Raw genomic sequence first — 24,370 nt, 5'->3', positions numbered from 1 at the left:
TATTAAACTGAAATTTAACATAAAGTTCACTGCGTGTGCTGTACAGAACCATTCATTGTGGCGATGTAAATTAAATAATAAAAATGAAACAAATTTAAACGTTGGTCTGTAGTCTAGGACTACGCAGCTACAAGCTGGTTTAAATAATTTATTGGCGCGTAAGCTTAAAGTATTGGCTTCGACAATATGCAAAGCTGAGATAATTACGTTTAGCAGAATTCTAACAACGCGACGCAAGTGCCCTATGCAAGAAAGCAAGTGAACGTTGACAATCAAAGGTAGGTTACGAAGTTGTGATCTTAAGCACGCAAGTAGCAAATGGTCTGATCAAATTACCTTCTGGAATGATTTGGTAACCAAGAGCTTCTGAAAAGTTTGCAGTATCACAGCTAAGTCCAGTTTTGAAGAAACGATTATTAAGTTTGTAGAAACATTGAAAGCAGGAGAGAGGAAAATTAAACAATGCCCTCGCCAGGAATCGAACCTCGGACCTCTCGAATACGCGCCGAGCATACCATTAAACCACCAAGGCATCTAAGAAAGCGGGAGAAATACCTTATATACTCCCCCTTTTAAAGGGCGGCTGGGAATCAGGGTACCCAGTCGCCACATCCTGGTGGTGGAGAATTATCATCCACCACCTTTCTTAGTTCAGCCAACACTGTAGAGACATTAGGTATTTTTGAAAGTAGGAGAGATGAAAAATGAGCAATGGCCTCGCCGGCACTCTAACCTATCAACCTCTCGAATACGCTCCGAATGTGGTGATCATTACACCACGAAGGCATGCTAAGAAGGCGGGAGAAATATCTTATACATTTAGTTTTGTGGTCCACTACAAGGTCGATTTTTCAAGTCGCCATGGGTCAGTCATGCTGATGACGCAGCTAATTCGGTATATGAACTCAAAATTTCTAGAACTGAAAACTTTCAGTTCTTATTGGACTTAATGGATAATTGCGTACTTTTAAGGAGCAGGAGTACTCTCCTGCTCTCTCTTACACCCAAGGTTCTAATTCGCTCCCTTTGTCGTTCTGCTAACTACGCTGTTATGTAGAATCTGATACCCATTATATAAAATGATGGGGTGCGTATTATGCCCATGATATTGTGTGATGAATGCTATATTTCTAATATTTGTTCGTATCCAGCAGTAAAAATTAACTTCTATTCGGCCACGTCTTTCAGCAAGTCTGTCCTTCGAATGTCATTTTTCTAACTCCAAATTATAATGCAGAGAACTGTAGAGAAATCGAATGTCATTTTTCTAACTCCAAATTATAATGCAGAGAACATCACCAATCCATTGCAGCTTTCTCCTTTCTCTTTACATATATATAGAGTGAATCTGAACAAGAGGGCAAAACTTTAGAGGGTGATAGAGGGCAGCTATACGACCACTGTTCGTCATAGAATGTACAGTCGGAACGCAGGTGGTGATAAGTTAAAAGCTAGTTTTCCACCGTCACATTTAAAGAATGAACACAAAAATGAGAGGAGATACTTCAGAAAACATTTTATCAACAGAACATGCTCATAGATATTGTTCAAAAGACCTTCCGCAAGTTGTAATGCAGTCTTCACATCTGCGGGATAGGGACTGACGCACATTTGGGAAGACACCAGGCATTTCACCAGGATATCAGCGGCAACAACAGCGATCCTGGTGATTAGATCCATATTGGTTTCAACGGGACACTCGCAGATGAGCTTTTGATATGGCCCCATAGGAAAACGTCCAAACATGAGAGATTCTGTGATCTTGGAAGCCGATCACCTTTTCAAATCCTTTGCTATTGTCAGCGAGATGGAAGTTTGAGTTGAAACTGCTTTTTACATAAATGAGTGCTCCTCCTCCTATGTGCCTTATTCTATCGTATCTGTAGTTGCGATAATTTGGTATATGAAGTGAGTGTGCCAGTGTAGCGTGTGTTTCTTTCACGAGGGCAATGTCGATGTTATTTGTGTGCATAAAGTCTTGTAATTCACCCATTTTGTTAGTGACGTTTTGAGCATTCCATATTAAAACTGTCACCGGATTAATTTTCTGTTGCGGCCTGAGGTTCATAAGCTTCATTGTTTAGGGGCCTCACTAATTTTGGGTCTGCGACCATGTGTTGAGAATTATGTAGGCGTGAAATGAGGTCCTGTAGGTTTCTCATAACCCTCTGAGACTCGGTAACGACTTTGAAAATTTTATAGGTAAAAATGTCCGATTTCACCTCTTGGGCGTATGATTTGTTGAAGACAAATCGGTTCTGTGTTTTAGGGATAGGGTCTGCTGCAGGGTTTTGCTTAGGAACAACCCCTTTTATTGCTTTCCTAAGCAGTTACAACATTCTAGCTCCGTTTCCTTAGGTTTGGGGCAATCACGGCTTTCTCGGTTGCCGTTGAGTGTGACGACCGACCTTTTTTGTATCATTTATTTACAATGCACCTAGCGACGCGCGGTTGCGTTCCGACCATACATTCTAAAACGAATATTGCTCGTATAGCTGCCCTCTATCATCTTCTAATGTTTTGCTTTCTTATTCAGATTCACCCTGTATATGTATACATATCAGATATTTTACTTTAGGGAGAGAAATTTTTACACGAACATGTTTATTTGTATACTTTAGGACTGTTTTATCTAATACCTTCGTGTCACTTGAGATACTCAGTCGTGATACGTTCGCAAGAAACCAGTTTCTCAGTGGAGGTAGGTCCTTGCACGAGGAACTCTGATGACTGCACCGCTCTCAAAGACTTATCACTGCCTCACATAAAAAAAATGTAAAATTATTAACTTTACTTTCTGTGCCCTTTTCAGTTAACTTGAAGTAATACAAACATAAAATCTAAGATTTCGTTTAGACGAAGGCGTTACGTTCATAAAGCTTTGTGGCTTAAAGTCATAAAGTCCGTTCACATCTGTGTAACAGTGTTTAAGTCATAGCCAATCAGGGTAGGTAAAGTTGCGCTTACATAAATGTGTAGGTGATTCAGCGAAACCATCGATCCGAACGTTGATACCAGGTTGGCATAACGTCGAAAGTAAGAATACTTGGCAAAATCCTCAAGCCAGATCTTGTGATGTAGCAACTTGTGGCTGCCGGGCAACGCAAGTCGACTTCTGCTTCTTTTGACCGAAAAGCCCTCGTCTGAATGGAGCCCTAGTGTCCTTGACTTACAGCAACTGGGTAGAAAGTACAACATTTGTGTACATAGTATGCACCGGTGCTCCTACTCGAACCTACAAATAACACTGATCCGGACAACCTACTTTACTCAACTTTTTGCTCTTACCAAAACCGAGCCGATTGCTCGGCAGTAACTTTTAATCTTTCAGCGGCACCCGCTAGCTAGGCAAGACAGTGGCAGCAGCAATAGCCAGTCTCTACTACAAGTCATGCTGGCTATGAATCTTCCTTTCAGTATAAACTACGCCATTTGATGTTAAATCTGAATAAACCTCTGGACTGAGCGAGTGCGCTACGAAACGAGGCATAAAGTAAAGACTCAAAAATGAGTTTGAACTATTTGTTAAACTTAAGCACACAAACAGATTTGCATAAAAGCGCTCGCACTTTTATGGAGATCCGTGTCTAATCAGTAAAAAACCAACTTCGTAAAAGTACGAACAACTTTTATATAAGAGCATGGCTATCAAAGTGGAATTTTTATTTGCTAATTTGATGAATAAAGCAAATGCCTAATCTGCCTGTAATAGTTATGATAATTTAAGATTCGTCCCAACTTAGATAGAAACAATGAGCAATTTGTAGAGAATCATTTTCTTCGGCTTCTCCCCGCGCGATAAGTCTCACAAGAAAAAGGCAAAACTCGCGAGATCAACCATCGAATTTCGCAAAATCTGTTTTGCACAAGATCGATACTGAGTGGCTTTGGCTTAGCGTATCGACGCTACCGTATGACCGATTTTAGACACCTGACTATGACTGACCTATACACGGTAGCTACTACTGACGATCTGCACGTATTATACAATTCTTTCTATGACGACAGTATATAGCACTATCATTACTGTGAGCTTCTTCTCGCTGACAAAGCTACAAACACAACAAGGGGCGAATAGAATTCTTCTGCCAGGTGCGGCAGACTTTCAAAAAGAAGGTTGATTATTGTTTGCCAAACCACAAACATGACCTTGCATACGGGCGCAAAGATGTTTGCATCCTCAATGAAATTCAGTTTATATCATGAAGAAAACAACCTTCATTAAGCTACCCGGACGCATAACTCTTAAATACGCATCGTCATCGCAACCGAGGGAGGGGCTTCAAGTACATACCAGTAGGCTTATGCTGCTCTTGTGACGATGAATCTTTGAAAGCTGTTGTTTACATTTTATTTCGCAATATTCAGCATGCATTTGCATTTCTTTCAACCAGTTATTGAAATCTACACAATAATTCGTTATACGCTCCTTGATGGTATAGCGGTTAGGAGGGTAAACCGCTGAGTTGGCTTCCGACCTAGGTGTAGATATATCCATGTAGAATTGGTTACCAACTCAGCGGGAGTCAACCACTAGCTACCAGGCCGCAGCCCTGAGCAGCCTCGGCTGAGCAGACGACATTTATAAAATGCAAAAAAGAGATATACATGTGCATACAAGGCACTTGAAGAAGAGTACAACAATGTACAAAGAAATATATACATGTGCATACAAGGCACTTGAAGAAGAGTACAACAATGTACAAAGAAATATATACATTTGCATACAAGGCACTTGAAGAAGAGTACAATCAAAGTATATGTATATACATATAAATACCAACTCATATACAGATATACACACACTTGCATACATATATATTCCGAAACAAATAAAAGTATACATACTCTCACTCATATTGATATATACATCTATACGTATACGTTATCATGATAGTTAACGTTTACAAGAAGCATGCCATTGCGGTACGCGTGATCCTTAGTATAAATTAGGTACCATAAATAAAAGATATAAACATAAACAGATACAATAAAGCATTCAGATAGAGTACGAACTTTATGTATGAGAACCTGGCATAGCATAAATACAAAATTATATATTGAACATACATATCACATACTCTGTTGCTGAAATACTGAACTAGCTTATATAGACTTATATGACTACTATCTTCCAGCGTCAGAAGATAATTGCTAGTACAGTAGTCAATTATTGTTTTCAGTTTCCGCTGGGCAACTCTGCAACTTTGTAGATTCTGGAACCAAAGGGGTCCTACTGTGGTATCCAAAAGCCCGAGTTCGAATCCCAAAGAAGGCAGGGATCTTTGTAAATATATAGTGTCTTTGCGGTATGGAGGAGTCTAAATACTCGTATATGGCGAGCCGAAAGTCCACTCTAGAGGTTGGTGATAGGGAAAGAGGGCTGGGAGACCCTCAGACCTGTCCCCCCTTCCAGGATGTTCTTCATCAAAATTGGGGGCGAAACTGAGCGAAGTCGTACTGTCACCTGTATGGTGCTCAAGGCTCTTGCCAACGACAGGAGCAATCTTGCTGTCCTTGCCACGATTAATTCCGTGGGCTTGTTCTGATGTTACTGTCAGAAGAGGGGCATAAGTCACAATAACATAATTCATATTTGATTTAATTTCTCAATGAAAAATTTCACAAGGAATTCACGATTTTTTAATTACTTTATAGGGAAAATTAGGTAGCAAAACATTTTCAACTGTCTTACTTTACGTGCGGTAAAGTTCAAAAGCGCGGCGAAGGTCACGTGATACAACAGAAAGTACAACTAGGAGCCCACTGGTTCGTTCTAGAAGTTCCTCCCGCAGTTGTTGTTGTAGCCATATTACATGGGAGAATGGCTGTCAGAGCCTACTCCGAAGAAAGGTTGAACTTCTATTTTCCACCCCAATTTTGCCGCAGAGCACCCTGGGGGGGGGATCTTCCTCAGCTGCGATACCAATGTGGACTTTGCACATTATGCTATCGGGACGCTCAGGAGAAAATCGTTGGCTTAGCGAATAATGAAAGGTGCCGTCATCTTTACGGCATTTTACAAAATCACCTTGATGGCGCGACATGAAAATTCCCGTTTTTTATGCGATGGAAATAACGAATGAAATACAACGATTATGAATTTGTGATGAGCAAACGTCAATAAAGTTAAGGCTTTAGTTTAAGGCCCATATCACGCGGCGTTTGTTTCACACGAATAACTGTTTCGGACAATTTTTATGCCTGTTTTACTATTGAAAGAAAGACTTGCGACGTTTTCCTTCCTTTCAAAAAAAAAAAAAAATTGCAAGTTGTTCGTTTTCAACCAATCAGCTATCAGCTTCGAATGCTATCATCTTGTTTCTAATGAGGAACCATTTTCCCCTGTGTTAACCCCAAAGCGATCTATGGTGACTGGCTGTTGTGACAAAGCAGAAAAATTGTTCCAAACAGTTGTTCTTCCGAAACAAAGCGACGTGTGATAGCAGCTTAATAGAGCTATCATTAGAATATCTTTCGGTTTTTAACTGCTATTAAATCCTTTTCTTCTTATGAGTTTATAATTTTTTCCTGCATGGATTCTGCAGTTATGATTGATGTTTTATTTTTTTAAACCACAGACATCAGATGATAAGGTGGCGCCCCTGGCCCCTATGCCTAAGGAAATTTATTGCCCGAGCTGCTTTGGGTAAGTCATGAAAGACCGCAGATAGTTGAAGGCGAATATCTTTTTACTTAAATTTTCGAGTAGAATTATTTAACAATATATTTATCGTCTAAATTCGAATAAAGGCAGATTTAAAATTATTTTAATATGAAAATTCATTTAATATTTACAAAATAATTTTTTTTAAATGATAGGAAAGTATTTAAATTTATATATTTATTTGCTACTCCCGGAAAAAAAAATTAATACTCGCGAATCCTCTGAAATTCGGAAACGTCATTGCGAGAATTTGCTCGGTGATAAAACTATACCCCTAATTATAAGAAAATCTAGTAATAAATAACCTGAATGCGAAAAAATGCATTTCCTGTAGAAAAATTCCGATTTTTTTTTTTCATTTTTCACGAAATATTAAAATATTAAATCCGGATGCGTATGTATGATGACATTATGGTAGATTTTGGCCACTTTTTTTTCATTTATATGTAAAAGCTTTCACCCGATGTAATCTTATGAAGTAAAAATCAGTAATGAGAACCTTTCGAAACTCCCGAGTGCGATTCCGAGCGAACCACTGTGATTTTCCGGAGATTTCTCTTTCTTTGCTCAACTGCTTATCTTGTAGATTTTTTTCGTATATTTTGAAAGTGTTATTTCAAATTAAAAGAGGAAAGAACGAAATACTGACGATTCATAATTGTGCCACCACTTCGTAGCAGTGTTTATCAGTGCCAGTTAAAAATTTTATGTTTAGGACAATGGCAATGCTTTGTAAAATCCCAATCACATTATGTTTCTGCTACGAGGGACTGGACGTCGAAAGGGACAATTCTCAGAACCCGCACATTTCTAGAACACCCACGTAGCTAGGTTACCATTTTCACTTACTGCAAAGACTTAAACGCCAAACAGTAATCGATCATCGCTCAGATTGTGATCACGTGATCCTTCAGAAGCACAATTTTCGTCTGATTGGTTGATCTCTACGCGGGACAGAGCTCTAACCGAAACATTTTCGGCGAGGTGTCAAAAAATCCCACGTAGCCGGTACATCGTTTCTGTAGCTAGGCGGGGCTTCGCTTCCAATGGGACTTTTTTTCTAGGAATTCTCCCGTTTAAACCAGTGCTACCAAAATCTCGTTTCTCATAAAAGTCCCGTCTAGCAGGGCCGTCGCTAGATGTGATAACCTCTTAAGTCACGTGTGGGATAAGCGCGTGGTAGTGTAATATAACGTAACGTAAGTGTTTAGTAGAACTGTCGGAGAAACGTTTCCTGAGTATAATGCATTAAACGACGCTTTGCCGAACGCGTACATTGCGAACCTAGATTGGCCCAATGTAAGTAACATTTTTTTTTCCCAATGGCGGACCCAAACAGCCCACAGACGTTGGCGAATACTAAGGCCAGAAGCGGTGGTCACTTTATTATGGAAGCACCTATTAGGTGGGCCACCTTTGCCTCCATTGAGGGGACGAACAAATTCGAACAGGGGCCTTCTCTGGGATTCGAGCCCGGGCCCTTTTGCATCGCAGTCGGTTTCCCTAACCACTATACCGTCTGGGCGGCATTTAGGTAACATAGACATGCTGATTTTTGAGAATACGAGCTAAACTGCTCTCATAAGCAACAAACAATTATTTAAAAAAAAAAAAAAAAAAAAAAAAAAAAAACCACGTATTTCACTCTGACATTTCATTATAAACATGATTAATATATTTCTGGCTGCAAAACATACTGAACATCTAGGTGTGACGACGTGGAAGGTGATTTAATGAGCTTATGTTTCAATGGCAACACTTGCCAAGTCGCGTGGAGGATAAATGCGTGGATGTTTAACGTATCGCTAGTAATTTCATCACTGAGAACGTTACCAGTTATTTGACACAGGAGGAGATGGTAATTTTACTTCCACAAGAACAGGGATGTTCCATCTCGATTTTGATGGGAAACACCCCATGAGGATGGATCAGAATGCTTAACACCCCTCCTTTCCTACCACCAAACCTCTCAAGAGGATTTTCGGCTCGCTTGTATTTTAAATGATCTCATGCCGCACACACAATGTACAGTTACAAATATTCAGGCCTTCGCATGGATTCGAATCCAAACTCAACGATACGGCAGCCAGCAGAGTTAACCACTGTTCCGATCAGATCGGTACCGTAACAGATAAAAAATTACGGTTAGTCTTCAATTTCTAAAATCAATAGAATTTAAAAAAGTCAACAGATTATTAAGAAGTGCTTTTAAGTCATCCAGCATTACATATAAGCAATAATGTACTGCTATAATTTGAAAACAAGAATTAAAGATCTTATGTCATGTCGAACGGCAATAATCCGAGTTCCAAACGGGTTTTTTTTCCCTTAGATGTTAAATTAACGATATTAACGTGTTAGAATGATAACACTTACGAAGTCACTTGGATTATAAATGCCTTGCTATCGTTGAAAAAAAAAAAAAAAAAAATTGCCGGGTGGGGGTTCTAATGGCGGGCACTTACCTATAACGGCATTGGCCACTCCTAAGGCCAAAAATGGCGACCATTTATTGTGGAGGCACGTAATAAGGCGGCCACAGTTACCTCCTATGAAGGGACAGACAATTTTTGCATCCATGCTTTCCTCGGGGTTCGAACCCGGGTCTTTCGGTAGTCGAGCTTCCCTAACCACTGTACCGACTGGACGGCTAGTTACAAAACGTAGAAATATTTTTAAAAAAGTCCAGTACAACGTTTTTTGACTTCTAAAATTATTTACTTCGATTTCTGTCACTGTGAAGGCTTATTGGAAACATAATAAAAATTGGTAGAAACAATCTTTGAAAAAACGTCACCCTCATCCATTTTTCATCACTTACGAAAACTGATATATAATAAGAGCAAATTTCACAAGGAAGAAGTAACACGTATGACTTAGCTAATCTGCTCTACCTTTTGAAACAGCGTTATGAAAGAACAGAGAGATCGCTATATTTAGAAAAACCTCAAGCGCTTCAAACTGTAATGTGTATACTGATGTTTTTGTGAGAGAAAAAACTGCTTAGCATAATTTTTCTTTTCCCCCTTACAGTTTACTAAATAAATACTCGTGAAGTTGAAACGGCACCGACAACGATCGAATTAAAAAAACACTCTGATTTTCTTTTTTTTAAAATAAAATAAAGTTAACGTTTTTGAGGGGTTACCAATCAAAACAACTATAGAATCTCAGTCAAATCCACAACCACCATTTTGCGCGATAACCTGCCAAAAGTGGCAACCTTACCTCGATCAGCCATTCTTGCGCTATCACCACGGCCGCACTCCGCGCCGCAGCTCGCCCATTGGTCGTGCCGGCAAAAGCACGTGAACACGATGTGATGTGACCACGATGTTCGGAGCATCTTGAACGTCTGTCACTATCAGGATGGAAACGTAAGGCGAGCAATTCAGACGGAGATAAACTTGGTTCTGCTCTTCGCGCGTGCAGCACATGCGCTTTCGTATTCTCTGTGCTCCTTAAATTTTATTCGAACAGCTTGACGTAGACAGAAAAGAACTTTTCAATTACAGAAACGGAGTACAGAATAAATAATGGGAAAATTTAAAGCTCTTCGCTGCTAAGCAGGTAAAAGATTATTACTCTAGCTAAGTTTTTGTTGAGTTGCATGGAGTACTGCTATATTGCGTTAAAAAATTCTGCAGTGTTGAAGTGACTTATTTGTGTGAAATCATCAATATGCATGGATATATTTGTCGCCGTTTAATGACTGTTAATGACAGTTGTAGTGAGTGTGAAATTATTATTCTTAATAGTTTAGTAATGGTTTTGTTTTTTGGGTGAAATTCAAATGTTTATAATTGCATTTGTGACATTAAATGAATCGCAGTGATATGATTGACAAATACGACATTTTTCAAATGATTTAGTGATTTATTTATGAAAAGGAGTAAATTAGCGAGCGACTATTAGTGACTAAGGTATTACTAAATTAGATTTTCTGAAGCACGAATTTTTAGATTTTACATACGTAGCCCTTCTTTATGCACTTCAGTTACCTTGGGTTAGCGTTTTTTATTATGCTAGAGCTCTCGAGCTGCATCTACTTTGGATAGAATGCATTCACAGAGGACTTTCTAAGAGAAACCTGCCCGTATTCGCGCTATTCGTGGATGAATGAGGTGGGAGGGATCGGAATTAAAGAGAGTTAATATGAAAAATTCATTTAGAAATTCCTCTACGAAAGCACCCATTCTCTTACGCAAATAGTACTCGCTTGCTTACAGACGATTGTAAAATAATGCACTGTAAACAGTATTGTTTTTAGTGTTGGTATATGTTTATCTGTTATTCTGGTTTAGCTTTTGACAAGAGATGATTTCGACTTCAGTTTGTGCAGTGTTATGTTTATATTAAATGAATTTTAATTGCTATCAAGAATACTTTATTTTTGGATATTGAGCTATAGGATTATTTTTAATTTGTTACAGTCATTCAGCTATGTACCGCCGACGAATTTAATTTTAGTCATGTTATAGTTATGTCAAGTAAATACAGAAATTATTGTTGAATTTTTACTGACGGATCATTAGAAGTCCTCCATAAAGGCACCCTTTTTCTTAGGCAGATACCCTTCACGTGCTTAGCTGTATTCAAGAAAACTATCAGAATTTTGGGCAAATAGAACAGTGGTTCAAACTTTTGTCAGATATATCTTTGCTGTATAATAACTTTAAAAGTAGCAAGTAGTAAACTAGAAAAGATTTTTCGAGACCTAGTTGGTAAAAAATTGCGCGTTGAGCTGCAAATTTTAAAAAAGAATGGTAATGAAAGGAGAGGGAAAAAAATAGACGAATAATAGTGGTATTTTTGATTGTTTCTATGTTTCTAGCACATAAAAGCATAAACTAAATGACCTCCCTTCCCGTTTTAAGTTAATGGTTATTTGAGTATGGCAAAGCACACGAGGGCTATCTGCTTAAGGAAATTGATACCTTCGAGGAGGACATCCTAAGGAATTATATTTGCACTGCACTTGGCGGGAAAAACCACCTTGCACCTTATGCTGATTCACCTGGCTTCGAAAGCAGTTGAAACTTTCTACGGTTATAATATAACTTTTGATATCTGAAGCCGCAAATGTGCGTAAATTTTAATTTGTGAAACATCGCAGTTTCATTTGTTAAAAAGATGTGCTTCATAATTTGAAAGTTTCTTAAATTTTAATTCATTGTGATGTATTTGAAATATTTCCTATTTAATGCCATTTACTCACTTTAATACACCTTTGCTGGCATAAAGTTTACGTAAGTACAGTTTTAAAAGATGATTATGATGTGTAATTTAATCAAATGTTTTAAAGAATCTAATGTTATTTTCGTTTAGGAGAAGAAAGTAGATAATTTATAAATTTCCTTTTAGTAGATTTTTTAGTCGCAATAATATATCTTTGTCGCAATAACCGACAGTAGCGATACCTCTTTCCAGCTGGCTCTAAATTGTTTATTTTTGTGTTTTGTATTAGTAGATTCTTTTTTTTATTTCTTAAAGCGGTTTAGCTTTCAAACGCAAACAATCTTGATTTCAGTTTGTGCTATGTAATGTTTATGTTAAAGTAATATAAAATTGTGCTATCATGTAAATTATTTTCGTATTTTGTGCTGTAGCATATTTTATTTATTTATTTATCACCGACTTAGTTTTGAGCTTAATTTTTTCCAGCTGATCTAATTTTTGTCATGTTATGTTTACATTAAACGTATATAGAAGTTTATTTTCATTTATTTCAGTCATCTAGTTTTCGACATTTGACTGTTTTGATTTTAATTTGACGTAAAATTTGGATAGAAAATTTATAAAATACATTTTGTTGCTACATTAAAAATTTTCTCAATAAAGTCCTGTTGTCAGTGGCACCGTAAAATGCACATTTATCAATGCTTAAATTCAGTCTTAAGCTTTAATTTTAGTTCTAAAAATAATAATTGAATGCATTTCAGCGGACGTTATGAACATTATTCAGGAACTGTTAAAGAATGAAATTTTAAATCATACTGTAATTTATTATCTTGGTATAAGAAGAAGCTCATATTTACTGTAAGCATTCCATAGGGTACTTGTAGCTTTTTTTTTTTTCCCGTGTAGGATGATCATCATTTTTTGCTCTTGTTTCGTGCAAAGTGAATAGTCGTTTTCATAAAGTCGAATTTTTATCGTTTTCTTATGTATTTTAAAACATTTCAACGAATGCGGATCTGTTGTTATTTTATAATGAATATTCACTAACATTTATACTGTGTTTTTTAGTGCTTTAACTCTGTACGTTTTCGAATCGTTAAGGGATAAATATCATTAATTCAGTGTTAGAACTGTATATAATAAATGACGCGTTAAAATATTTTTAACATATCTTCGCATTAATCATTGACAGTAAATGTAAATATTTCCGGTAATTTTCTGGTTGACAAATCCACGTATTAACCAAGATTTTTATTAAGCGACCTATGTTTTTGCTAAGGCTCTTCCACTGCCCGTTCGTTTATTTTGAGCAATTTCAGTAAATAAATGGTAGATCAGTAGTGGAGCGTATGCGACTGTTGAATACTTGCGATTCGACCCAACCTCGAATCATGGCTGTAATTGCATGAGATTTTTTATGATTTTCCTCATATGTTGAAAATGGAAGCCAGGTTTCCTAGATAAATCTTCGATTTGTGTCCTCGGACACTTTCCAAGCTGGGATTGGATTGGATTTTTAGTAACACAAGGCGGATATCTGCCTAAGCGAAGAGATCCTTCGCGTAGTATTTTCTAAGGAAAACTGGCTCGTTTCATGCCGGACATTGAGAAGATCGAGAAAGTGCTCATGCAAACAGCTTAAATTGTTCAAATTGAAACTTGGAACGAGTTACCAGTGTTTAGCAGTCTTAACGCTCGACCCTTTCAGGATTGGGATTTTAAAATGATGCAATATTCACCAGCTGTTCGGGAAAAAAATAATTTCTCCCTTTCCCTGAATCGCCAGTGATGTGCTTTCAAGCATCTGTCGGAAATGGTCGAATCAATCGATTATTTAATCGTCTTATTGCAGAGAGCGTTCCGTGAGGTGCACCGGAAGGAGCGACCGGTATTGCATTCACGAGAAGGAGAGAACGACATGCAGACAAACAGCCAAACCTCACCGTTAGATTCGAACACGTGTCCTTAAATACCTGGATTAGTAATCAGCCGTCGCTACTCCCATGTGTAACGTGTATACGAGCCAATTTCCCTTAGAAAGTTATCCACGAAGGCATACCTGCCCTTAGACAGGCTTTGCCATATCAAATAAACCGCCCCCCCCAGTTTATAGACAGCTGACATTTGTCGTGATAATGACTTTGAATAGTAGCCGCCATAGGAAGTTATCCAGCCAGTGGCCAAGCGTTTAAGACTGTTGAAGCCTGGTAGTTCGATCTGGGTTTGGATTCACGCGAATGGCCTGTCTCCGCCTATAATGTGAATATTAGCCAGTTTACAATACATTTCTGAATTCGGTCCCGATAACAGAAGATTACCTTAAAATCATTTTAACCCTATGTATAACATGAATACGTACGTACCAGTTTCCCTTTGAAGTTCTCCACGAAGGTGCCCATTTTCGTAGACAAATAGTTCTTGTGTACATGGCCATACTGAGACAAGCACCTAATTCTAGCATGTTAAATGTCATTAAATATAAAATTCTTTATATATACAGTTACATTATCGGACCAAAAGTACTAAGCGAGGAAAACATCTAAGGTCATTGCAAAATCGTGTTAAAAACTCAGAAATGATGTATAGCATGTCTTATAAAACAGAAAAGTACTGATAACGGTATTTTTATATTTTCAAGGAGCTTGAATTTGAAGAGCAAGTTCATTCGTTTATGTTAAATAAGTGTTGGAAACGATTCTATAAATAGCGCTCCCTAAGAACACACTATAAATGACTGAAGAATTAACATCATTAGAAATGAAAAAAAAAAATATGTTATAAATGGTATTGAAGAAAAATAATTTTTAAAACAACGTGCACAACGATTTTGACTTCAATTTGGCATGAATAAATGTGGATTACGGCTTTTTGTTTGGCGCCGAGTTTATTTGACAGATATCATCGGCTGTCACTGCATTTTCCCCGTAAATTTTTCTTTCCCTTTTTTGTATTTTCGGTAGTCAATTTTGTTTTACGCTAAATTTTGTGATGGAACAACGTTTTTAAACCCGGTTAATTGGGAGTGGACTGTAGTTCGGTACTCCTTAGTATTTTTCCAGGTACTCTTCTGTTATCAGGACCGGATTCAGAAGTGTAAGCACATATGTATGTCGGTGCTGATAACGGAACAGTACCTTTTTCCAATATGCACTGTAGAACCGTTGAGGATATTTACATAAACAAGTAAACAAATGGTTAGAAATAATTAATAGCAATATTTATTTTAAAATGGAAATTAATAGTTCAAAAGTGTTTTCTTCCTGAGAAAATCGCTCTGAATCATTCACAAGCTTGCTTTCCGGCGCGTGTGTAAGGAGTCTGCTGTCCACGTGATTATCTTTCGCCTGCGGGACGTAAATTGTGCGCTATCATCTAGTTTGTTCTATTGATTTCGTGAATAATCAAATTTGAATGGTTTACTCATTGGCTTTTTCCACTACGAGGTCTTATCGGTGTCCGTAATGTAGTCAGGCGAATTTCTTCCATTTAACGCATGATTTCCGGAAAAGCAAAAATGAAGCGTATGGCAGCCCTTACAGAAAAAAAAGATATATTGTGAAATGCGGAGATGAATATAATCTCACGAAATGAATCATTTCAGTTAAATTTACTCAGTGCCTTTGTTTAACATTGTGATTTTGTTAAGTGGATTCCTCCAGGTTTAAATTTAGACAAAACTAACAATAGATTGATAAGGGCCTTACTTCCCTGCAATCGCAATCCTTCGTAAAGGAGTTCGTTTTCTTTAGGTTTCTTGGAGCTTTTCCCTAAAAAGACAGCGCAAGCCAAATACTTCCCTCCCCCCCCCAATGGTCAGGGTGATGGCCACTGTCAGTCGTGGAAGTTCAGCCGAAAAGGAAAATACTGGATTTTTAGCCGAAAATTCTCCTCCCTCCCACGCTAGGATTTTAAAGAAGCCCCACTTAAGGTCTCCGAATTCTCGATTTCCGTAGTTTGGTTCACATCTGGCGATAACTTGCTAAACTTTGGCGTATTCATGAACAGCACTTCTTTCTACGACAGAGCAATCGAACAACAAGAGCATCGATCTTTCATTATCGAATGGCGGGTACTTATCCTTTTTTCAGCGTTGGCCAACTTTTAAGGCCAGAAACAGTGCCCATTTTATTGTGGAGGCAGCTACCGTTACCTCCTAGACAGTGAAATACAATTCATATGAATTTGATCATGTTTAAAATTAATTAAAATTTAAAATAAAAGATGCACGTTAATTTTGTTACACTCTTAGAAACGTGGAATTATCCAACAATTGTAAAATAAAAATTCGCATGGATTGAGATTGACTTACAATGAACTGGAATTTCAACTTAAATCGAAAACAAAAATCTTTCACACAGGTTCAGCATGGCTAACCTGCTTTGCCATTATCCCACACTGTTTGAAATCAAAAAGTCGTTGTAGGCGTTGCCAGTTACTAAGGCTGGAAACAGTGGTCACTTTTATTGAGGCACCTAATAGGTGGGCCACTGTTGGCTTCTAGAAGGGACAGACAGGTCACATCCATGCCTTAGCGGAATTCGAACCCGGCCTTCGGTACGACAGTCATTGTCACTAATTTACGGCATACGCCAAATAGTTCCGGTGCAGAAGGATATATGCGAGGCGGGCGGCTCTTTCGGTTTTTTCTACACATTTCCCGGGCTTCTGGTACACCACTGAATTTCCCAGTTTTCAGTTATTAACCTTTATTAAGGGCAATTTTCCGAACAATAATTTATTTAATAGCCGGGCACTTTATTTAATAGCCAGTAGCTTTGCGCCGCTACGGCCCACCAGCGGCCGAGCGGAAAAGAACACTGGTAGTTTGGTCCAAGGTTCGAATCCCGCGAATGGGCTGGCTGCATGGCCGTTTTCGTGTTTTTCCTCATGTGTAACGTATATGCGAGCCAGTTTCCCTTAGAAAAGGTCCTCCACGAAGACATCCGTTCCCTTAGGCAGATGCCCGCGAGGCTTTGCCTTAATCCCATAAACCAACCTTGCACTACTAACAAGGGCGGGAAGTGGTAATCATTTCGTTTTGCCCATCTATGAAGGAGACAGATAATTACGACTGTGTCTTTTTCGGAATTCGAACCCGGGCCTATCGGTACGGCAGCTAGTGTCACTAACCCGGCTGGGCAGACCGAGCAAGAAATTAGATGTGTTGAATTAATGAAAATTTTTTTCATGATATTTAATAAATAAAGGTGATACACAAAACGCATAAAAAACGCCCATTTAGGACGTAATATAAAATCTGAAAAACTTTCAGATTTTTTTAAATCTATTCTTAAAACGATAACTATGAAATTTCCAACGGGAGAACATTAAAACGAAATGAGTTTATTGATTGATTTTCGGGATAAATATCTAATAAATACTTAATAAAATGTAAAATTATTATGTAGTAAATAATTTTTTGCAATTATAAATCATCATTCTTTTCCTTTTAAACAAAATTCTCTTCTTCGAAATACTATTTCTATTCTCATCCCCTCGCTTGCAGAAAAATTAAAATTTCGTGTTTCCGACATCTTCCAGTCGCGTGCATAATAGTGAAGCTGACTTGAGAAACGAAAAGAAAGTTCTGGAGCAATGGAAATGCAGTAATTCTATATTACACTTCCGGCTTTTAATGAAACTCGTGACCTTTCAAAATAACAATGATGACTACTATTTATCAGCTAATAAATTCATGATTTAGTGTGAACATGTATGCAAAGAATGGAACTATCTTTCATCCAGGTTTTGAAAATCAGAATCGGTAAATATCAAGAGCAGACCTCTTGTCATTCTTAGCTGGGGAGAATGAATAAATTATGAGGCGGAACAAAGGATTTAATAAAATAATTTAAATAGGAACTTGATGATCATGAAAGTAATTATGTGTTTTTGTCTTTAAATTGCATCCCATTAATTTTATGTTCATAACCAAAGCCAGTCATTACTTAAATGTTAGTTGTCCCTATGAATTGTACTGAATGTACTTCAAACATTGCCAACTGTAAGCAAAATGATTTGGTACTGACTTATGTAATATTTGGCGTTCGAAGTATCCTTGAATGAACAGTAATGTTGCAGATCTTCTTAATTGTCAGTTGAATTTAAATTGTCTTACTTTTATAAATTATTAAAAATTGTAAAACATTTAAATAAATTATTAAGTAGTGCGTTAGCGTTTATTATTTTTAAATAGATCAGTTTGTTATTGTATAGGTAATAATTTTAAAAGATGAACAAAAAATTGTATGTTCACAACACTGTGGCTTGGATTATATTAAGGCAAAAGCACAGTACAGCTGTCTGCCGAAGGTTTAATTATGGCAAAGCATCTGTCTGTCTAGAGAAGGGATGCCTTCGTGGATGACTTTCTAAGGGAAACTGAATCGTGTGCACATTACACATTGGAAAAACCACGAAAACGCCCATACAGCCGGCCCCTTCGCCTGGAATCGAGCCTAGGTTCGAATGACCAGTGTCCAGTGACTTTACGATTCGGCTGCTGGTAAGCCCCCCTGCCTAAGGAAAAGGTTGTTCTCGTGGTGGAGAGTCTATAGGGAATTAGCTCATATAATTATGGGAAAATACCTATGCAGTTAACCGCTTAAGCCGGTATTCGAATCGGCATCGAACTACCACTGTTCAACGGTTTGAGCCGCTCGATCTGGGCGTTTTCGTGGTTTTCCCCATGTGTAACGTGTATACGAGCCAGTTTCCTTTAGAAAGTCCTCCACGAAAGGCATCCCTCCCCTTAGGCAGATAGCCCTAGTGAGCTTTGCCATAATTAAATACACCACACCTGAACCGCTCGACCACTGGAAAGCATTATTAGGTGACAGACTGATACCTGAATCATCAACCTCCCGCCTCCTTTCCAAAAATAAGGTCTAATTTTAACCGAAAAACTGCGCATGAGAAAGAAATCTGCAAAGTCTTGACTTACAATACGGTTCAACGCTGTTTAAGAGAAAATTCTCACACTCTCCTTAAAAATATCCGATTAACTAGATAGATCACAGCGTGTTTTAAACTGATTTAGTTCTCTTATGTTGTCCTGAATTAAAGCGGTGCCGAAGGGATTTTCGAATGCACCGTATATTCCGGCCGTATAGCGCGCACTGTTGTTTTAAACTACATTTCTTACTTTTTGGGGTACTTTCGCCGTATAATGCACACTCTTTTCTTTAAGGAGAAACCTGAAAGATACATGTGCAATGCTCATATCTTTTGAAATAATTCATTCGAAGTTTTTTTCTACGTGTTAGAAAAATGGTATACTGAATTGACAAGCGATAAGAGGAATAATATGTGTGCGACCGACATGCTTGAGGAAATAAATATTTCTGCAAAGAGAGTGCGTTGTATTCAATGCAGCTGAGCTCAAGAATGTTATTCTAGGGTTTCGAGAAAAACGGGGACTTATGTGGACTAAGAATGCACTTTCGACACTGCGAATGAATTCGCAGAATTATGAGTTAGATGTTTTCTTATTCCGTAGTCATTTGATTGTATTGTATTGTATTGGATTATTCAGTTGTGGCAAAGCGCACGAGGGCTATCTGCCTAAAGGGAGGGATGCCTTCGTGGTTGACTTTCTAAGGGAAACTGGCTTGTATACACGTTACACATGGGGAAAACCACGAAAATGCCCATACAGCCAGCCCGTTCGCGAGATTCGAACCTCGGATCAAACTACCAGTGTTCAGCGTCTTTACAGCTCGGCCGCTGGTGGGCCCGTAGTCATTTGAAGCCGTGATTATGAAGTGAGCATCGAAGGCAAGTAAGGAAAAGGAGGTAAAATGCATCATGCTAGTCTAGAAATAGTGGACATGTAACTCTGATTGGTGTAGAACCTTAGGTCGGAGGTTCAAGCGACTGCGTATCAGTCTAGAAATAGTGTGCAGGTGGACAATAAAAGCACGGAAGTAAATTAAACCCGATATAATTCAGAAGTCATGAAAAAGTGTTGTATATTTTAACTATGTAGATGGAACGGCAGATGCTTATTTATTTATGGATCAGAATAACAGGGATATTGAAGATGAACCAGAATTTGATGATGTGCCCGGAGATGTAACGAAATACGAGTTTGACGAATGTTTCATCGTATCAGATAAGGAATTTTTTAAAGTTCATAAGGAATGTCATTTTTTTTAAACAATCAGCATTAAGATAAATGTAGAAGTCTAATTTTTGTATGCTCACCTTTTCGTTATTTTTAAATAATCATTTTTATATCCGACATATAACGTGCACCTGTAAATTTCGATCTTACATTGTGTATCAAAAGTGCGTGTGACACATCGGAATATACGATATCTCACGTTATGTGAAATAGGGGTACTTACGGAAAATTCCGTCGACCAATCGCGCCAAAGCCCCCCCCCCCAAATTACTAAATACAAGGAAAAACTATTCTTATTTTTATTTTTCTTTCAAATTCATTATATTATCGTTTATTTATATTAAATTTTTATTAAAATTTCCATTATTTTTTTATTAAGGAGATATTCTGTAAAAGTAATTATTTCCGCTAGGTTTTAATTTTCGCGAGAAAATATAAGTCTCGCGAAGTACTTTTTTTTCCGCCTCAAATAATAATAAAAAATCAGAAATTTTTCACTTACCAAATTTCGCGAAATTTTCAGCTCGCGAAATCACCGATATCTTTATTTTCGCGAAAATTACGGCCAAGGTAATTTTCGCGAAATTACCTTGGCCGTAGAACTCCAAACCCAACGTGTTTGAAGAAGATTTTTCCATTTTTCGCGTAAAGACGTACTTTGTCGTCTTTTTTTTAATAGACAAAAATGGTCGACGAGATTTTCCCTAAGTACCGAAATAAGCAGTATCCAGCAAAATGAATTTTAAGCATGTTGCCGCGAACGACTATGTCGTCAGCGTCAGTCTATAGATACTTTCAGTGCTGTCCATATTACAAAAGCGCGTTTAAAGAATGAAACTATCGCACCTTGTTTTCCGAGTTCCTGTTTGAGAATCCTAATCTTTTTCCGCTTAAATTCTACTTTAACTTTCTTCCTCCGACATTCAAACATTGCATATTCCGGGAAAAAGTAATATTTCCTTAGATCAAAACAAAGTACAATATTTTAAGTTCCGGGTTCAAGTAGTTTACTACAGAGTTCTCGAAACTGGAACTCGAAGCGAAATACCAAAGCGTCTCGTCACCTGTAGTAATTGGAAATTCAGTGAACTTGGTGCAGCAAGCAAAATTGAAACAGGACACTTCAAATTGTAAATTTAGGCAAAACTTAGACTGAACTTAAGTTCCGTATCAAAACTCTATCCATATCAAAGAAAAATGTCTATTACATACTAAGTCACTTTTTAGGGAGCAAATATACCCGTCTAATTTAGTTGTTAGTTAGTAACGTTACTGTATTACTATATATTTATAATTTTAATCTTATATTGAAGAAATCTTATATTGCCTCATGTATATATAGAGACTATCCTCAAGCTTGATTAAAAAAGGAAAAATATGAAAGGGTTCAGGTTTTTGACGAACTCCCAAAAGGATTTTATTTGTTAAGGTCTTCAACTCTCTCGCTGAGTTCGCAGTCTACCAGTCTGCTATTGCACACACTCCTGCTAACCCATTTCTCATTGTCTTTTTAGCTTTATTATTAAGCGTCATTTTCCTCGCATTTACGCCATATACAATTTAAGAGCAAAATTACAAAAATTTTAAAAGCAGCGTAATAGAGAATGTTTAGAATTCACGATGCAGTGTTAATGTGCACGAATAAAAAAATCCGATTAACTAGATAGATCACAGCGTGTTTTAAACTGATTTTCTCTTATGTTGTCCAGAATTAAAGCGGTTCCGAAGGGATTTTCGATGGATTAACGATGCAGTGTTTCGCAGCCTTAGTGTGCTTATCTGTTAAATGTTGACATATATTTTTCTGTTTTTCTCAGTTCATCGTACCAATGTTCAGTTTGCTTAGTGGCCTGAAAAAAACTTTTTTTGCCTTCTTATTATTAGTCCAAAAGGGCTTTGCTTCTGAAGGACTATTATTTTCGTTTTGCGATTTTGCGTTGGTTCACTATAAATGTCCGTTTCACTTTTCAAACTGTTGCCACCCAATGTTAGAGTCCAGCACTATATTTGAAGAAATTAAATAATGAAAAATCTGTATAAATGTATGTATATTTCTGGCATTATGATAAAACAACGGTATGTAGAGCCATCAAATTTTGAATAACGTAATCCTCCAGCGAATATGGGAATCTGGAAGCCCTAATTTGGAATTAGTTTTGTTATCTATTTCATATTTTATCAGATATTAAGGAATTTTTGATTAAGACACTCGACGATCAAAGCGAGGAATGGCAACACTGTACGGTAAAAATAAACATTTTTATATCCAGCGCCACGAGACTGTGCATCGGAACTTCTAAAGATATGCTCATTTTAAAATTATTTTGCGATATTGCTGTTGAATTGAATTTTATGGCATAGGTTCAAAGAACATAATATTTAATAAATTAAGGTAATACAGAATACGTTAAAAAAGCCCGCTTGGGCGTAGTGGTAGTGTAAAATCTGAAAGCTTTGTTTTTTTAAATTATTATTATTATTGTTATTATTACTATTTCATTTAAGATTGTTTGGCCCTGAAATCCACAAGCTCCCCAAAATGTTATTTTCTTGGTTATAATTGGAAAATACCCCTCTTCCTTTGTACCTTCTCTCATGCAATATACATCCAACAAAATCAAAACCAGCAGGAGTAAGCAGAACTTTTCATTTGGTACGAAAGAAAGCCTTCTATTTGGAATTTTAGGCCCAAACAAAAAAAGCATATTACTTCCCTGAAAGTGTTGATTTCATGTTTTGAGTTTATTATGTGTATCTTAAAATATAAGTTTATACATTTTAAATTAAAGTGTTACTGTTTTAACTAGAAAATATTCATATAAAGAACTAAAGAATTCTTAATGATTTTATTATAAATCTCAAGTCACGGATATGAGACCACTAAGAGCCGGTATCTTTTTAATTGTTTTCTTTTTCAGCGTATACTGTCCACAAGTGGGCGAGAGGATTAGACTGCTGTTTAATTCAGTCTGGTTTGAAATCCGACGAGCAAGCTGGTTGCTTGCGATTTTTGACAGTTTTCTGTGCCTGTTATTTAAAACCAAATAAATTTTCCTTGAAAAGCCCTCTAGGAAGGTGGCTTTTCGCAGCCTTAGTGTGCTTATCTGTAATCAACCCCCCCCCCAAGTGTGAAAATTCCCCTAAAATTACCCCAACAGAAACCCCGCGTTTAATGCAGAAATTTCCAGTTACTAAAATATTTTAGTTTAATGTAGCTCCCCTCCCTTCTCACAAAGATATTGGAAAATGCAGCACTTAGAATTTTCTGAATATTAGAATATCATATTAATATTAGAATAAATATTAGAAAACATCTCTAAAATTTTAAAAATGAACAATGCATTTATCGTTTACTGTACGAAAAAGATGTTTTGCGTGGAAGAAGTGTTTTCTTATTACACGTGTTTAAACCCCAGTAACGCAGGGATGAAGGTAAACTCCTTTCCGTCGGCGGAAGCTATGGAGATGGCGGAAGAGTCGGGCTCGGGTTCAAGGTCGCAATATACGCAGTTCTCGAAATAAGCTCTCTTGTCAGTCGTTGTAGACGAAGTGTTTTGCAAAAAGCAAACTTTACAGAACCAATGCTGTTGTCTGAGTCTGAATTGAAAACTTAATAAAATCTCTTTTCGGTAGAGCAGCGCGTGTTTCCTGTCATTTTCAGTGAAAATATTTAGCACTTTTTTGTCTCTTGACTGCGCAGAACTCTCAATAAATAATAATCGGGAACGAGATCCAGGGTTAACTTCTAAACACTGTAAATCCGATGACGGTTAAAATGCATAGGGAACAATATCTTAGATAATCTTAGATATCTTAGATAACAAGGTAATCCTTACTAAAATCAAAAGTATTATCACTAATTTGTATGTGATTATCCAAGATATTTATGTAATATATCTTCTAGCTGTTTCATCTGGGCAAAATGTTCATTTGTTTATGTCGGGTTAAATCAGTGCCGAAAACAAAAAGAAGGCGCTGACAAATGGAAGAAAAAATATCATTCGAAATGAAGAACGTGAGTTTAAACGTTTAAACATTGTTTGCGAGAGAACTTGAAAAATGTCGTTCAATTCAAAATTGCGTAAAGGTGTCGGTTAGAACTAGTGACATGTTGTGGTTTTCCCCAAAAGTTCTAGATATGAAGAACAATTCAAATCCTCTCTAAGACGGCCCCATGTTCAGTGGTAGTTGTTTTACAGAGAGAGTTCGACGTGAGTTTACGGTTTCATACGATCTGGTTGAATGTTTGGTTTTTCAAATGTGTATCGTAACCACGCGCTAGTGTCCGTAAGAAAGTCTTCCACGAAGGCACCCTTACATTGATAGACAGATTATCCTTTGATGTGGCAAAACATATTCGAATAACCTAACCTCAAGAATACTGGTCAATGTCGGAA

The 24,370-nt window shown here is 37.4% G+C and overlaps 1 protein-coding gene across 3 annotated transcripts in view; it reads left to right on the top strand.

Moving 5' to 3' along the window:
• LOC118188860 (protein phosphatase 1 regulatory subunit 3B-like) overlaps positions 1-24,370 on the top strand; it is a 137,442-nt gene that overhangs the window by 71,882 nt on the left and 41,190 nt on the right. The window contains exon 1 of one of the 3 annotated variants that reach the window (XM_035359377.2): positions 9,947-10,237. The exons of 1 other annotated variant lie outside the window; for it this stretch is intronic. The gene's annotated coding sequence lies outside the window, so the exon portion shown is untranslated. One more of the 3 variants, XM_085810456.1, reaches the window with a different exon arrangement.

The sequence above is a fragment of the Stegodyphus dumicola genome, chromosome 2 (assembly GCF_044657685.1).
Source record: "Stegodyphus dumicola isolate Sdum_Otavi_A_Nest chromosome 2, ASM4465768v1".
NCBI classification, from domain to species: domain Eukaryota; kingdom Metazoa; phylum Arthropoda; class Arachnida; order Araneae; family Eresidae; genus Stegodyphus; species Stegodyphus dumicola.
This window is presented reverse-complemented; position numbering and strand designations above follow the sequence as displayed.